Genomic DNA, 16,731 nt, shown 5'->3' on the forward strand with positions numbered 1-16,731 from the left:
CGTAACTGATTACGGTATATTTGTTATAGGTAAAGGTAAAGGGACCCCTGACCATTAGGTCCAGTCGTGGCCGACTCTGGGGTTGTGGTGCTCATCTCGCTTTATTGGCCAAGGGAGCCGGCGTATAACTTCCAGGTCATGTGGCCAGCATGACGAAGCCGCTTCTGGCGAACCAGAGCTGCACACGGAAATGGCGTTTACCTTCCTGCCGGAGTGGTACCTATCTATCTACTTGCACTTTGACTTGCTTTCAAACTGCTAGTTGGGCAGGAGCTGGGACCAGCAACGGGAGCTCACCCCGTCGCGGGGATTCGAACTGCCGACCTTCTGATCGGCAAGTCTTAGGCTCTGTGGTTTAACCCACAGCGCCACCCTATATATTTATTTCTTGTTGTCTTTTTGCAATTTTTCTTCCTCTTTCTCTCTCTCTCTCCCCCCCCGCCCTCTTTCAGCACTTAAAAGACAAACAAACAAAAAAATCAGCAGGGGCAGCCTGTCCTGTTTCACCATCTGAGGTGAAACTCGAATTGCCACCTCCTTCCTCCCCTCCCGTCCATTTCCACTGCCGCCATGCCCCAGCTCTTGCCAAACTCAGCAGGAACCAGGGCACTCCTCAAAGCATTGCCCCTTGCTTGGCTTCTCTGCCTGGGGGTGGGAAAAATGAGTGGCAAGGCTGCATGCTTCCCTCTTGGTGGCAGAAGTACAGTGGTGCCCCGCAAGACGAATGCCTCGCAAGACGGAAAACTCACTAGACGAAAGAGTTTTCCGTTTTGGAGGTGCTTCGCAAAACGAATTTCCTCTGGGCTTGCTTCGCAAGACGACAATGTCTTGCGAGTTCCTGCTGGTTTTTCCCCCCTTTCCCCCCTTTTTTCTAAGCTGCTAAACTGCTTATCAGCTGATCCGATCAGCAGATAAGCTGCTAAAAGCTGCTAAAAACCGCTAATAACGCTAATCCGCTAATCCGTCAATGGGCTTGCTTCACAAGACGAAAAAACTGCTAGACGAAGAGAATCACAGAACGGATTCTTTTCGTCTTGCGAGGCACCACTGTAGTGGGATGGGCAGAACGCTGCCTCTTGCTCTTCCACCGCCTGAGTCGGGCACTTCACCCCACCTTATGAGCAGGCCAGCTCTGCCAACCAGATGCCTCTTCTGGGAAGCCCGTGAACAGGACCAAGGGCAAGAGCCTTCTCTCCTCCTGTGGCTTCCAGCAACTAGCATTCAGAAGCATTTCTGCCTGCAACCATGGAGACAGAACATAGCCATCATGACTAGCAGGCAGTGATAGCCCCCCCATTCAAAGGGATCTTCTTATTCAGCAAGGTAAAAACAGAATTTGGTGGATGCACTGGAAAATATTGTTTCTTTTATCAACCCCATCATCATCATTATTAGAAGGCAAGGCTTGTTGCATATAAGGAATTAAGCTTACTCTGTTCTGTCTATGTACAGTAAAGGTAAAGGTAAAGGGACCCCTGACCATTAGGTCCAGTCGTGGCCGACTCTGGGGTTGTGGCTCTCATCTCGCTTTATTGGCCGAGGGGGCTGGCGTACAGCTTCCGGGTCATGTGGCCAGCATTACTAAGCAGCTTCTGGAGAACCAGAGCAGCGCATGGAAATGCCATTTACCTTCCTGCCGGAGAGGTACCTATTTATCTACTTGCACTTTGATGTGCTTTCGAACTGCTAGGTTGGCAGGAGTCAGGACTGAGCAATGGGAGCTCACCCCGGCGTGGGGATTCGAACCGCCGACCTTCTGATCAGCAAGTCCTAGGCTCTGTGGTTTAACCCACAGCGCCACCCACATCCCTTGTCTATGTACAGTAGTTATTTTCTAAACTTAAAATCAAGTCTGTGAACATGGGGTTCATTTCACAGATTTAATAATATACATGTACCATTGAATACAATCCAGAGTTATGCCTCTCCGTTGGTTGAATGATGCTTACTGGGATGGGAGACAGAGGAAAGACAACTGGATTTTATGTGAGTGCTGGGGCCTGTCCTGAATCTCAGGAACTGGTGCACTCTGTTTAATTATGCTCCGGGTATAAAAAAACCATGGGGTGGAGGTTCCTTCTACAGTTAATTAAAAAAATTCCATTTGCAAAGTTTGATGGTTGTGATTTATTTCATTTTGAAAATTCCTATCAATGCTAAGATATTCAAGAAAAAGTATTTTGGATGTGAGAGAGTTAACTGTGCAGCTGATGGGTCTATCTGGATTGAAATTACAAATTATGTTAAGATTCTTTTCTCGTAGCTAGGATCGCAACGATAAACAAAGCTGAACATTTCATTGTTCTGTTTCATGCCGTTTTACGTTCAGAATGATGAAGGGGGCTCTCTGGGTAGTTCCCCCCACCCTCATAAGCTGGGGGGGGGGCTGTCTGGAAAGGTGCATTCTGTGTGGCAGCCCCCTAAACTGCAGAATCCCACCCCTCATACAGAGATATACCTGGCACCTTCATTTTGTGGTTTCCACCACATGCTGAAGATGAAACCGTTGATTCTGGCCTTCGACAGCTGAGGAATATACATTTCCCAACTTATTCTCTTGACTGTAATTTGTTTTAACTGTTCTTAAAATTGCATTTTAAAAATGTGAAGGCAAGAAACCAAATAAATAAGCAAATATGTACAAATAATAATGATTAACAACAATAATTTTGTCATTGTCTGTTGTGCAGAGGCCTGCAGCTATAGGTAATAAATATGGCTGACAAGCCATTGCTTGATGCTGTGTGTGTGTGTGTGTGTGTGTGTGTGAGAGAGAGAGAGAGAGAGAGAGAGAGAGAGAGAGAGAACATGAACCAGCCTGCCCTAACATCTATATTATCTAAATCTTTTACCTTCCTATCCAGCCTCGGATTAAAATAACGCCGGGCGACCCAGCATTATGAAATTCCACATGCAATGCTAAATACACAAAAAACCATTAGTGTACAAAAAATCAGCCATCTTCCCTTAGTTCAGCTCAGCCTTCCTCTGCAAGATGGAAAAGTTCACAGTCCAGAAATGGGAGATTTAATATGTACACATTTACGCTCTGCTCACTCACAGATGCATTATGTGTGTGCAGAGATACACGGTGCAAGTGTAGTAACAAAGCCTGAGCGACTGCAGCTCTTGCCTTACTCACCAGGAGAAAATGCAGCAGCCTCAGGTGACCCCCCCCCTTAATAAGTTGCCATGGCACCCGCAGTGGGGCAAGAATACAAGCGCAAGGAATGTTCCAATGAGAGGGAAGGGATGTGGGGGGCGGGGAGATTGTCTTTTGAGCCATAAATCATCCAGACAGCCCTTCAGCTCAGCTATCACTATACTGTTGCTGTAGTAACCAATGACAGGGAAAATCTGCAAGGAAATGTATAATTATTAGATAGGAGACAGAACCTTAGTCCAGTCATCAGTACACCACAGAAAATATATGGCTCAATGGTTATGGTTTTTCTGTGTGTGAGAGTTTGTAAGGGGGAATTATTATTCTTTGGGTAGGGATATTTTGGTATGCATATTAAGTTTTTTTTCTGTTTACACCCCAGTAAGAATGGGTAGACCATTTTAATTTCTCTGTTTAACCGTCTGAAATTCAGCTTGCCACATTTTCACATCAGCTTGTGTGTTTATTTTTTTTAATTTTTTTTGCATGGGTGTGTGTGTGTGGTTCTGGAATTTCTAATGAAAATTTGCCAGTATTTTTTGTTCCATTTCCTCCTGATTTACACATCTTTGCTAGGGATTTCCCCTAACTGTAATCCATTTTTTCTGTGTTGTTTTCATGCACGCTTTCCCCCAACACACACATTATGATTGTACACTTTTTTTTTTTTTGAAAGAGAACTTCTCTTACAAAACTAAGAGATGTACGACTTTGGAAAAGTAGCAAAGTGCAAATTAGGTTAAAGTGCAAAGAGCCTCAAATTTCTCCAGGAATTTCCTGGACATATCCGTAATACTGCATTCAGAAGCAGTGTCCGAGCATAATCGCCAAAATGTCCAGGAAAATCTGGACGTATGGCAACCCATGTCGGCAGTGTCATTTTTTGAGATATTCCTTAAGAATAGCTCAAAAATTTTGGGCAAAACTACAAAAAGCTCAACAACTTTGGCAAAAGAAGCAGCAGCTCAACAACTTTCAACTGCTTGAAATATGGCAACTCTAACTTACACAACAATATTAAAATATTCAGTAGCTTTAGAAAGGACAGTGGTATGGCAATAAAACAGGATAAACTCCACGCTCTTGGCCCAAAGTCTTCTGTGTTACTTAGGGATGCAAGCAGGCAGCAATTATTTTCTAGCTCCCTAACAAACTACAGTTCCCAGGATTCTCTGGGGGAAGCTATGTGCCTTAAATATATGGTGTGGCTGAAACCTCAGGTTGCATAGGTACCATACATTTAAAGCACACGTCTTCCCCCAAAGAATCCTGGGAACCGCAGTTTGTTAAGGGTGCTGAGAATTGCAGCCTTGCACAGTCTCCCCGCCATGTCCCAAGGCTGAGTTCCAGCAGTCAAGAGTAATTTAAAGCTCTTATGTGATGCTTCTTATCTCCCATTAAATAAGTGGCTCCTCGGACTTTTCCAGGTCAATGCCCCCTTGGTTTCATAAACTCATCCCCTGTGCCTGCATAAAGGTAAAGGTAAAGGTACCCCTGCCCGAACGGGCCAGTCTTGACAGACTCTGGGGTTTGTGCGCCCATCTCACATCTATTGGCCGGGGGCCAGCGCTGTCCGAAGACACTTCCGGGTCACGTGGCCAGCGTGACAAAGCTGCATCTGGCGAGCCAGCGCAGCACACGGAACGCCGTTTACCTTCCCGCTGGTAAGCGGTACCTATTTATCTACTTGCACCCGGGGGTGCTTTCGAACTGCTAGGTTGGCAGGCGCTGGGACCGAACGACGGGAGCGCACCCCGCCGCGGGGATTCGAACTGCCGACCTTTCGATCGGCAAGCCCTAGGCGCTGAGGCTTTAACCCACAGCGCCACCCGCGTCCCATACTGTGCCTGCATACTCTACCCTATAAAAGGCATTATTCAGAATAGCGGTTTGCATGGCCCACTAAGGAAGATAACAACAGAATACAATTCAAAACAGTAACACTTAATTGCACATTTTTTCCAAAATCCGGTTACAACTATTTAGCTTAATTAATTCAACAAAAGCCGATGAACATGATCCACTGATGCCAGCTTTTTGAAGTCGGATAGTCATATACACCTGCAGCAGCCCCCTGCTGCCCCCTTGCCTCAGTGCCCCCTAGGTAATTCCACCGCCCCCAGGTACTGCCCACTTTGAGAATCACCAAACCTACCAAAAGATAGCCAAACCTAACCAGACCAAGCCTTTCTGAGTTCTATATCCAAAAACATGTGTCAGGCAGGGGTGGCTGGTGATCATTGTGACTGGTAGGGTGGAAGACAGGGAGCCCAACAGCAGGTGGCGCTAGAGCCAATGACAAGTGGAGGCAACTAATTCTCATTTAGCATCCATCTTCCCCCTCCCTGTTGAGTTCCACAAAAGCAACACTGAGATGAAGGAGGAGGAAGCTGGCAGGTAGCGTCACCCTCCCGGACTGGGGACGTAAGCAAGAAGGCAGGCAGGCAGGGCACCGTCCCATTTGCCCTAAAGGATCAGGGAGACAGGGACTTTGGTTGCAAGATTCCAAGATGAACACACAGGGTAATATACAAAATACTGCTACAAAATCCCATGAACTCCCTAGACGCAATCAAAAAACAATGGGAGGATGACATAGGCTATGAGATTAACCACACTCAATGGACCAAAATGTGGTCTAAACCCCCCCCCCTTTAAATCCATATCAACGAAAAGAAAAGAACTCACTCTGAAACTCACCTACAGGTGGTACCTAACACCAAGAAAACTAGCGCTAATATACCCAGGAACCTCACCAAAATGCTGGAGAGGGTGCACCTCCACAGGCACATACCTCCACATGTGGTGGGAGTGCCCCAAAATCCAACCATTCTGGACAACAACCATACGAGAAATAAGTAAAATAACCAAGCAAGTATTAGAAATCACCCCAGAATTGGCCTTACTAAGCATCATCCAAGACAATAATGCCCACTTACACCACAAAGAACTCATAACCCACCTACTTTTAGCAGCCAGAAGCATCATAGCCAGACGCTGGAGAGACCTGTCAGGAGTAAGCATGGACCAATGGTACCAAATAGTATGGGAAACAGCCCTACTAGAAAAATTAACCAATAAACTGAAACTGACATGGGATCAAATAGAAGAAGACACCTTCACCCCGGTATGGCTACCCTTTATCACATACACAGCCCAACATCACAACGATAAAAATCCACCAACAGCATACAAATCAATATGGCTAACCTGATCCAAAACACCCACCTACCCCACTCACACATGAAAACAGAGACCACCACAGCCAACCACAAATGAATAGCCACACCCTGGGCCAACCCCAAGCGCTCTCACCACCAAAGGAACAGCAAAGTACCTGCACAAGCAACGCTGACACCAAACCCTACATATAGTAAATATGGTAAAATAGAAATATCGCCACCTGACTCCACCCACCCATCTTTCCCTCCCTCCACCTCTTTCCCCCTTTTCTTTCTAATGTCTCAACAAATGAAACTGATTTGTAAAAATGTTACATGGGGAAAAAACCACGAGAGACATTGCACACTTTTGTAAATCAACAAAATCTTTAATAAAAAAAAGATAAAAAATAAATGGCAGCCTCTTGAGACAGAGACAAAAATGTCAAACGGAAGCACATCAGTTATGCCTGCAAGCGACCCAACGAGGCCACATCAGCGTCACAAAGGAGAAGACAAACCAAGCAGGACAAGTGCTGCCGCATTTGGTTTATCATTTCAAAAGCAAGCGCTCTCAAATGAGGTAACTTTAAAAAAAATCAAATCCAACCTAGAGTGATTTAAGTTCTACCTCTGGACCTAAGAGAACCCTATGCTCACATGGTAGGTCTTCCCTTTAAAGAAAAGCCAGAACATATCAACATCTACACCCCAAACATCTATACCCTCAAACCCATCAAGGTGGAATATTTTCTAGGGCTGCAACGTTTGATTGATTGGCGAATCAGCCAAAAACCTCCAAATGTTTTGGGCAACAACATTGCTCATTTGCTTTGCATTTGGAAGGTCCTGGGTTCATTCACTGGCATCTCCAGATAGGTCTGGAGCAGAACCCTGTCCCAAACCTGGGGAGCTGCTGCCAGTCAGTGTCAACAATACTGAGCTAGACAGACAATGGCCTGACTTCCTATCTCTATCTAGCTCAGTATTGTTTACACTGACTGGCAGCAGACAGGGGAAATTCCCTTTCCCACCTGCAGGTGCTGGGGATTAAATCTGGGACCTTCCACATGCAAATCAAATGCTCTACCAATGAGCTACAGTCCTTCCCCAACAATGATTCATGCCTATCAAGTATAGCTCATTTGGTTAGAGTATGGTACTGATAATGCCAGGTTCGATCTGCATATGGGACAGCTGCATATTCAGGTTGGGCTAGATGATCCTCAGGGTCTCTTCCAACTCTAGGATCCAACTATGTGTCAGAAAAGGAGGGATAAAATCTGCAGGTTTTAGTTTTTCTCTTTCTCCTTTCCACCCCTGGGCTGCATCTTACCTTAGTCAAATTTAGAGCAGACCCACTGAAATAAACGCTCATGATTAAGGTAAGTCTGGCTTGGCACCAGGCAGCTTTCTATGTTCTTCCTATGTTCCTAATGCTCATCATCCCTGAACACTGACTGAGCAGCACGAATTGCTAAGAGTTGCAGCTCAGCAACATCAGGAGGGCCAGAGGTTAGTGACCCCTTCCCTGGTGGTATCCCAGACAGGCAGCTGCTGCATTAGATGCCTAGCTGTGGTTGAACAGGGTTCAAGAGATTGGATCCTGCCAGGTTCACCTGGCATCTTCTCAGGGGAGGAAATGTCTCAACTGAGGAGCCCATCCACCAAGCGCCACGGTCCTCAGCTGCCTTTATGAAACTGACGTGCCGCACCGCGAGATTCATCTGCAGCGATTTTATTATTATTATTGATTTCTGCAAAGTTAATAGACCTGGCTAAGAGAATCCCGCAATCTGAGCTGCTCGACTTCCTCGCTGACACCATCGGCACAGAGTTAATGAGTTGATCAGAGGCTGAAGTTCCACAGCGTGACTGCAAGATCTGGCCCCAAAGCACAATTATTGATTGGGGTTTTTCCTTTCCTTTCCTTTTTTTAATCTGAAGACAAGGCTCCCTTTATGACTTTTGACCAGATTTAACAGTCAGGCATCTCCTCCCCACTCTGCAAGCAGTCATAAAACCAGGCACTGGAACAAGAAAGAAATGACCGAGAAGGGAACGTGGGTGAGGATTAACACAATTTGGAACAGTGCACAGGGAGGGACATTTATCCCAGTTTCTCCTAATGCCAGAAAGCATGGAGCTACACAAGAAGCTGCCCTACACTAAGGTAGCTCCTTGGGTTCATCTGTCCCAGGGCTGGGGAACCTCTGGCCTGCAAACCCATTTTCCCCAAACCACATCCACCAGCTGACAAAACCCATGACGTCATCTGATGGGTAGGAGGATGGTGTTAAATCCTACATTGGCTGTGTACCCATTCCCAGCACGAAGGAAGGGTATGCAGCCAAAGCATCAACTGATGAGTGGGGAGTTAAATCCTGCTCAGTTCAGCAAATTCCATGGAACCCCCCTGCTAAAAAAGAAAGGAGGGGAAAAAAATCTCTCTTTTAGCAGCACCTTGCAAGGTGCTTTGAAGTTCCGACTTTGGGACGTCAAAGCACCTTTCACTTAATGTCATTGTGGCATCGTGTAATGGACAGGTGAGGCTGCTCCTGATAAGGATCTGGCCCCAAAAGGTTCCCCATCCCTGATCTAGCTTGTGACTGGCAGTGACTCCCCAGGATTTCAGCCGGGGGTTTCTTACAGCCCTCCCTGGAGATAATGAGCATTGCACCTGGGACCTTGTGCATGCAGAGCTATAGCACTAATTTATGTCCCCATTTTGCTTTTTACTAGGTTCCCTAAGCAGAGCCTGGTGAAAAAGTGGCTGGGGGTGGGTGGGAGGGGAGTATGAAGGCAGTGGTATCAATTACCTACTTCAGTCCATGAGGCTGTAATCGACACGGCAATTGACAAAGACACAAAAATCTAACACAAAACTCTCCAGACACAATGCAACTTGATCAAAGACAACAAATTACTACTAATATTTCATAGGAGAACAGGAGATAAAATAATAAGCACATGGCCAGGTATCATGGTATCTTAAAAATAAAATAAAATAAACATATAATTTTACTTTTGTTAAATTTGGGAGTCAAAAGCTTTTGCCCATCAACTGCAAATCACCCTGAGTTCAATCAATAGATTCCAATGTACTACCTGCTCACTCCTCTACAGATAGAATCAACACCCTCCAAATGTTGTTGGACTCCAACTCTCATGAGCCAGCATGGCCAATGGTCAGGGATGATGGAAGTTAAATTTCAGAGGCATCTGGGAGGACACCATGCTGATGCAGAGTGTAAATTCAATTCCCAGCGACCTCACTGTTGCTAAACTACTCAGAATAGCACCGATTCTGAAGACATTTCCAGAGAGTTTTGCAATACCCTAAAATCTAACAAGTTTATTATGGGGCATCCTTTTTGTTAACTAGGCTCCATTTCATCTGATGCAACCAATCACTCAATCAATCCCTTTAATTATGATAAATGACCAGTATTCACATCTGATGCAATTCTAAGACACTGTGGAATTAAGCATTCTAATGAGAACGAAAGACAGAAAGCTGTTACAATTTACCGTACTGACGCAACCTCCTTTTGTAGGCAGTGCAAGGCAGGCTATTCAGAGCCTGAGGAAGCTGAAATGTTAGAAGATTTGGGACCAACACTGCATAAATAAACCGTGGAATTGTTCCCATCGGGTGTAGTGTCGGCCATGTACTTGGACTGCTTTAAAGTGGAATGGTCTCCCTCGGAAGGTGGTGGCCTTTCCTTCCTTGGAGGTTTTTAAGCAGAGGTTGGTTGGTCACTTGTCATGGATGCTTTAGCGGAAGATGTCCCACAAGGCAGTGGGTACAGACTTTCCCCTGGGGTTTACTCCCAAATCCTTTCTCGTGAAGGAGTATAGCCACAAGGCAGCAGAGGTTTAAGATCAGTTTCCCTTCTCCTAGATGGGCTACCTTCCCAAGTTGATGAGCCTCATCTGCCCTTCATGTACAGAAACCACCTTCTTGACCATTGGACCCACTATTGGTCTCGTCTGTTCATCTGCCTGAGCTTGTCTTCACATGCAGGGGAAGCCCCTAACTTACCAAGGGTTTGAGACCCTCATAGCTGGCCAGACACATAGTAATATGACAATACGCAGTATTCCCAGGTCTATGCAAGCTACATCTCGATAAACACATACATCGGATACACATGCATTATACCAGAGATGAAACTAAGCTGAACTCTTTTGGACCCAAAGACATTTCAAGCCTTTCAGGCAAAACAAGACACACTGCTTTATCATGGCACTTAACAGCCAGTCACCCATACAAACATTTCTTTGTTGGTGGCAGACTTCTGCCTGCAAAGATCTTTCTGACTGAAAGATTTTGGAAAAAGTGTTTGTCCTCAAACCCAAACACCGCCTCAGAACAAAAATGGTGAATCTGCATGTTCTATCCCCACAGCAACCATTCCAATTTGCCCAAAGTTACTAATATTTAATAATTGTGTGAGAGAGTGTTTTAAACCAGCCTCTGCTGACCACACATTAATTCTGCTAATCCTCAATGGCCCCAAAGGAATGTGTGTGTGATAATATAAAAGAACTGTCTCTGGCCCACCAAATGGCAACCCTTACTTGCCACAGAAGACCAGGCAAGAAGCCTATCAACAAGCACCCTTTAAAGAATCTGTCTTACACCAAGACAGGCCATTGGCTTAGTTAACACAGTACTACCCCAGAGTCATCTGCAACTGGACTTAACTGTCAGGGGTCCTTTACCTTTACCGGGTTTTTTTAAACAATGTGCTGCCCTCCATACGTTGTGGACTTCAACTCCTCAGCTCTATCTCAATGGTAACATTCATTTAAAAGCAACCCCAACTTCGGGTTAAAGCTGTTACTTAGCAGAAGGCAGCTTCCTATGACAAGGCAAGGTCCATAGCTCAGGGGTAGAGCATCTGCCTTGCATGCGAAAGGTCCCTGGTTCGATCCCCGACGGCCTCTCCAGGTAGGGCTGGGAATTGTCCCCTACCGGAGGGCCACTGCTTGTTATCAGTGTAGACCAGTGGTTTTCAACCAGAGTGCTGTGAATGATGGTCAGGTGTGCTGCAGGCAACACTGGGCTCCATCCCTCTTTCTTTCTTTCTTTCTTTCTTTCTTTCTTTCTTTCTTTCCTTCCTTCCTTCCTCTGATGCCCTTTAGTGTCTGTGCCTCCCAAAGGCTTGCATGGCCGTTTGTTGCAGCAGCCCTAGCTACAAGTTCCGCAAGCAAACGGTGCCTCTGGGGCTGGCCAAGGGGTACTTGGTTTCCAGGAGCTGAAGCAGCCTTGGAGTAAGCAAGCAAGTGGGCAAGGGAGCCCAACCTGCCAGTCCACCAGCCCTTGCTGTTGGGAATGGACAGACAAGTCCCAGGCAGTGTGTGGAGGCACCTCTCTTTGGGGCAGGAGGGGAGGAGGAGCTCAGAGACCAGGGGTGGCAGCAGTGGCTGCCCAGAGGACTCCCAGGGAGAGGAGGCTGAGGGAACACTCCACAGATGTTCTGGAGGCAAGGAGAGATATAACTGGGCTCCTGAGCCACACAGAGGTGCTGCAGAAAGAAGGTAGTTGGTCAAGGGAGCCATGAACTCAAAAAGGTTGAAAACCTCTGGTGTAAACAATAGTGGGCTAGATGGGCCATTGGCCTGAATCACAGAATTATGGAATGGTAGACTTGGAAGGGATCCCGAGGGTCATCTAGTCCAACCCCCCTGCACTGCAAGACTTGGTATTATGCAGCTTATTCCTATGTTCCTAGAGTGTCAGTCAATCTGCATATGCACACAAGCAGCTCATGTCTTCTGCAGATCAGAGTACAAATTAAACTGCAGCTCATTTCTGCCAAACAAAGCCAACTGGCAACTTCTCCTGTTCCAAAGATCACCTTAATTGCCATCATTATTCCTTCAGAGCCGGGAATCAGCAGTTGCTAAGCCCAGGCCTTGACCTGCAGGAACTGCAGCCCCTCCCACCCACACCGGCAACAGGATCAAGCAAAGAACAGGTGCTGCCCCTGGGGAACAGATGCAATGTGGTGTTTTGCATCCACCACAAAGTGGCAGGCAGCTGCTCCAAACACATCACCTCATTTGGCTGAGAAAACTTTGCATGCTGTTCCACTGGAACTTCCTAAGCAAATACACCCGGCAAAATTTAACAATTCAGCTGTCTGGCTGCAAAGTCATCGGGAGGAGGACCTCAGGCTTGGAGCGTATATGTGGCTCTCCATACCTCTCTCCAGGCTCCACCTCTTCTCTGCAGGCCACACCTCTCATTGGCCCAAGGGGTTTTTGCCTGGCTGGAACGTGTCTTTGAGTCTTTTTCAGCCTAAGGGCCTCATTTCCTCCTGGGTAATTTGCCAGGGGCCACATGCTGGGTGCAGGTGGGGCCAGGGGCGGGGGGGGGCAGAGCAACAGATGTAAATTTTAGTTTGTACAGTAGGCTAGTTTCAAGGCACATTCGCAACCCTCCCTATCCTCCACTCATGCAACCAAGAGTTATTATCAGTTCAAGGGGGCATTTCAGCCATGCAAGCTTGTTTTCTACTGTTCCAGAGGGTAGGACCCAAGCCAATTGGAGTAATAGGAGAGGAAAGGAGATGCCAACTAAACATTAGGAAGAACTTTCTGACGATAAGTGATGTTTGACAATGGAACAGACTCTCTCAGAAGTTAGTAGGCTCTCCTTCATTGGAAGTTTCTAAACAGGGTATGGATAGACACCTGTCAGGAATTCTTTAGCTCAGATTCCTACATTGCAGGGTGTTGGACTAGATTATCCTTGTGGGGGGCACTTCCAACTCTACAGTTCTGTGATTCTATGATTCTATACCCCTCTTGTTGCAGGTGATGGGAAAGACCAGGTCTCAGGCTGCTACCCTGGACCACCACTGCCTGTGCTCACTAGCCTGGTGTAAAAAAACGGCATGATTCGGCGCAAGGCGAGTTCCCTATGCTGAAACAGCAAATCGATTAAACAGTACCTAAACATGACTCAGCACAGAAGAGCAAACGGGAACCGCTTCGTTTGATAATAACATGGCTATAGCAAGATAACTGATATATGGTCTTATAACTTGCTGCCTGCTATCCAGGATCTTTCTACCGTATACTGCTAGGAAAGGTTTCCTCCTCCCACCTCCCCAAATTAAAATTAAACCAAACCACCTACAGGGAAGTGAGAGAAGGAACAGGAGGGCTGTTTCTGGTCCCAACCAGGCAAGAGAAGAGATACGGGCTCCTTTGCAAGACCCCTTTCTGCATAAGTGCAACAGAATTTATTGTGATAATTTTCAGAGAATCGCAGCAATGCTCTCTTCCATCCAGTTGCTGCCTCAATCCCTAGAATGCATGAACCCACCCCTAACCCCTTTTCAAAACATCAGAGCAACACCAGTCAAAGAACTGCTCACAATGGACAATCCCTGGAAGAAGAAGGCCTTAATCATGGAAAACCAGCCACGATAAAAGCACTTGATACGAGGGAGTACTTGAATGGAATGTACCGGTAAATCCCACCTCCCCAAGGTTGAAACTGGTTGGGATCTTTTGAAGGACAGAGATTTTCTTACATAAGGGGACAGAGACACAAACAGTCATTTACAGCAAGGAAAACAGAGTGGGGGGTGGGGCAGAAAAAGAAAGGGAATGGACACAGCGAGGAGAGCAAAGAGAGTGTCATTTCACAGGGGGCTTTGCAACCCTCTCCCCAGGTGCAAATATGGATTTGGGGGAGTGTTGGGTCAGGAGCAAGTGGGTGATCCGAAACTGATCACCTGCCACAAAAGGGAGGTTTTAGGATAGAAACACATAGCACAAACAAACAAACAATGGTAATGCTAATCACACTCAGAGTGAACCTATTGAAATGAATGGGCATGGCTAACTTAGGTTCACTAATTTGAGTAGGACTTGGTTGGATACAATACAGTGCAGAAAATGATGTGCTTCCTGCTTCTCTTTTGTCGTCAGGCTCTTCCCATCAAATTCAAGATTTGGCTAAGGTCTTTTGAGTGTGGGTTGGGGAGGGAATATGACAAGAAAAGATGAGCACAAATGCTACATTTTCTGTAACTACAGAAGATAAGGACACAAGATTCTCTGGGCTAGGTATGTTCTACAAGTGTTGTAATCAGCCCTGGGGACAGAATTCATCATCCTTTGGAATCTAAGCTTTCCTTAAAACAAAAAAAAAAAAGGTTATTGGCCTCAAGACTTCCAAGATAAATTCTGGGGGTCAGAGGTTGGGAGTTTAGTGCCTGGCTATCTGTCTCCCAGTATCTTTGCTGGTGAATTTTGATTTAATTTTTTTGAGTGCAGAATATGTGATATGTAGAAGGAACTTTATCCCAGGTCAAAATTGGTTAGCAGTCTGGTTTTTATCACCCTTTGACCTTTTCAAACTCTACAGTTCCATTTAAAAAACAGTCACATATTTTGGACTTGCAAGAAATGGGTGGGTTTATTTTAGTTAGTCACTTGCCTTTCAGGTAGTTAATTGGTTAAGTTTCATAAGCACTCGCAGTTTTGATAAACAAAACCTGCCAATCATTTGCTAAAAGGACATCCTTAGAGTCCCTTGGCGGGATGGTTAACAAACCAGAACCAAAACTGCTACAAAACAAAACTCCCCAATTAAAATATTCCTTCACCGATGGAAACAGCCCCCTGCCATTCAATCAACAAGAGTAGTTGATTAATCCGCTGATGAAGCTGATGAAAAGCTTGCAGCACAAATTCCAATGTGAACCTGCCCAAACTGTTTGCTTGTTTTGATAATACAATTGAACCTTTAAATTTCTGGGAGTGGTGATGGGAAGAGTGTCCAAGACAAACTACAGAAGGCGTCTAAGAATGTTATTCTTGGGTAGAGGCTGTCTGGCTAGTCTGAATCGGCTTCCTGTTCCTCAGGAAAGAAGGACCATCCAGGAGGGGTGGAGAGGAGCTAAGATGCTCAAGTCAGGATGTTGGTGGTGGTGATGAATTCATGGAGGATGAGACTGTCATTGGCTATTAGAAACAATGGCTTGCTCGGCCTTCACAGTCAGAGCCAAGCAATGTTTCTGAATATCAGTTGCCGGAAAGCAAAGCGGTCTTGTGCTCAGGTTGTGCTTGCGAGTTTCCCCCAGGCATCTGCTCAACTACTGTAAGAACAGGATGCTGGACTACATGGGTCATTGGCCTGATCCAGAAGCCAGAAGCTCTTCTGATGTTCTTACAATGAGAGCACCTGGAAAGGCTCACAAGAGACACTGGGCATTGTCAGAACTGAAATTGTCCCCCCAAAATTAGACCAATGGGGAAGGTTCCTTGAAAATGAGATGTGGTGTGAAGTGGGATGAGATTCCCTAAGAAGGATAGGCTAGATTTGGGGAAATGATGGAGACGAAGTGAAGCTGTGTCCTCAAGAAAGGGTTTTTTTTTTGGGGGGGGAGGATTAGTTCCCTAGAAGAAAAATGGGGGGCAGGACATTAAGCAGTGGCTCTGGAAATAGATTAAGAAGGGAAACCCCCGCCCACACAATGGGAATGATGGGGAGAGTGGAGAGTTCAACATGGAACTGGAGGAGGAGAGTGACATTGGGGGCGGGAGGCGAGAAAGACCGTAAGGCAGTGGTGGCAGCTGTTTTGGGACTACAACTCCCATCATCCCTAGCTAACAGGACCAGTGGTCAGGGATGATGGGAATTGTAGTCCCAAAACAGCTGGAGGGCCAAGTTTGGCCATCACTGCCATAAGGGGTTGAGGCTGAGGGGGCAGGATGTTGTAGAGGTAGAAACATGGGGGGGGGGGTGAAGAGGGCTAATAAGAAGCCTCCCCACTAAAAAGGGGGAGGGCGAAGAGAGCGACTGGGAAGAGAAACCAGACAGAACCAGAGATCTCCGAGAAGAGGACGCAATAAAGAGATTTGGAGGGGGCAATACTGGAAAATGTTATCCCCAGTAGATCAGGGAGGCACATTGATGTCCCCTCCCCCCCCCCCCGCAAAAAAAGATGGGAGAAGCAGGATGCAATAATAGATGAAAGGGAAAGAAAATAAATTGCTTTAAAGGGATTACATAAAGACCCCCTCTACTGTATTAAGAACTGAAGGGAAGGGATTGCTGCTCCTAATTATTATCTATCCTGTTCACAGGTAGGTATAAAATGGAGGCTATCTTCTCGCCTCCTTCCCGAGATAAGAGCGGAAGAGCAGCAAAGAAGCAGAGCCCTCCCCCTACTCACCGCTTTCCAGGCAAACGCCGGCTCGCTCCGACCTCAGCCGCTTTCGCCCCCGTCTAGCCGCGCCGCCGCCGCGGTCCCCTGCTTGCAACTGAGCAGCCGGGAGGGCGGATCGCAGCTGGCCCGCTCGCCGAACGCGCCGCAGCCAATCGGAGCTGAGCTTTCGCCGCTCCGTTGCGGCGCCGGCCAATGGGAGGAACCGAGT

General features: G+C 46.5%; 1 protein-coding gene across 2 annotated transcripts in view; it reads right to left on the reverse strand.

Annotated features, from left to right (window-relative positions):
* ABAT (4-aminobutyrate aminotransferase) overlaps positions 1 to 16,638 on the reverse strand; it is a 42,643-nt gene extending 26,005 nt beyond the window's left edge. The window contains exons 1-2 of one of the 2 annotated variants that reach the window (XM_082199168.1): positions 16,530 to 16,616; positions 9,433 to 9,562 (exon numbers count right to left, since the gene is read on the reverse strand). The gene's annotated coding sequence lies outside the window, so the exon portion shown is untranslated. Of the gene's footprint in view, positions 1 to 9,432; positions 9,563 to 16,529 lie in introns of both variants that reach the window. The other variant, XM_082199167.1, reaches the window with a different exon arrangement.
* Positions 16,639 to 16,731: the final 93 nt, after the last annotated feature.

Source organism: Podarcis vaucheri (assembly GCF_965113315.1).
Source record: "Podarcis vaucheri genome assembly, chromosome: 14".
Lineage (NCBI taxonomy): Eukaryota > Metazoa > Chordata > Lepidosauria > Squamata > Lacertidae > Podarcis > Podarcis vaucheri.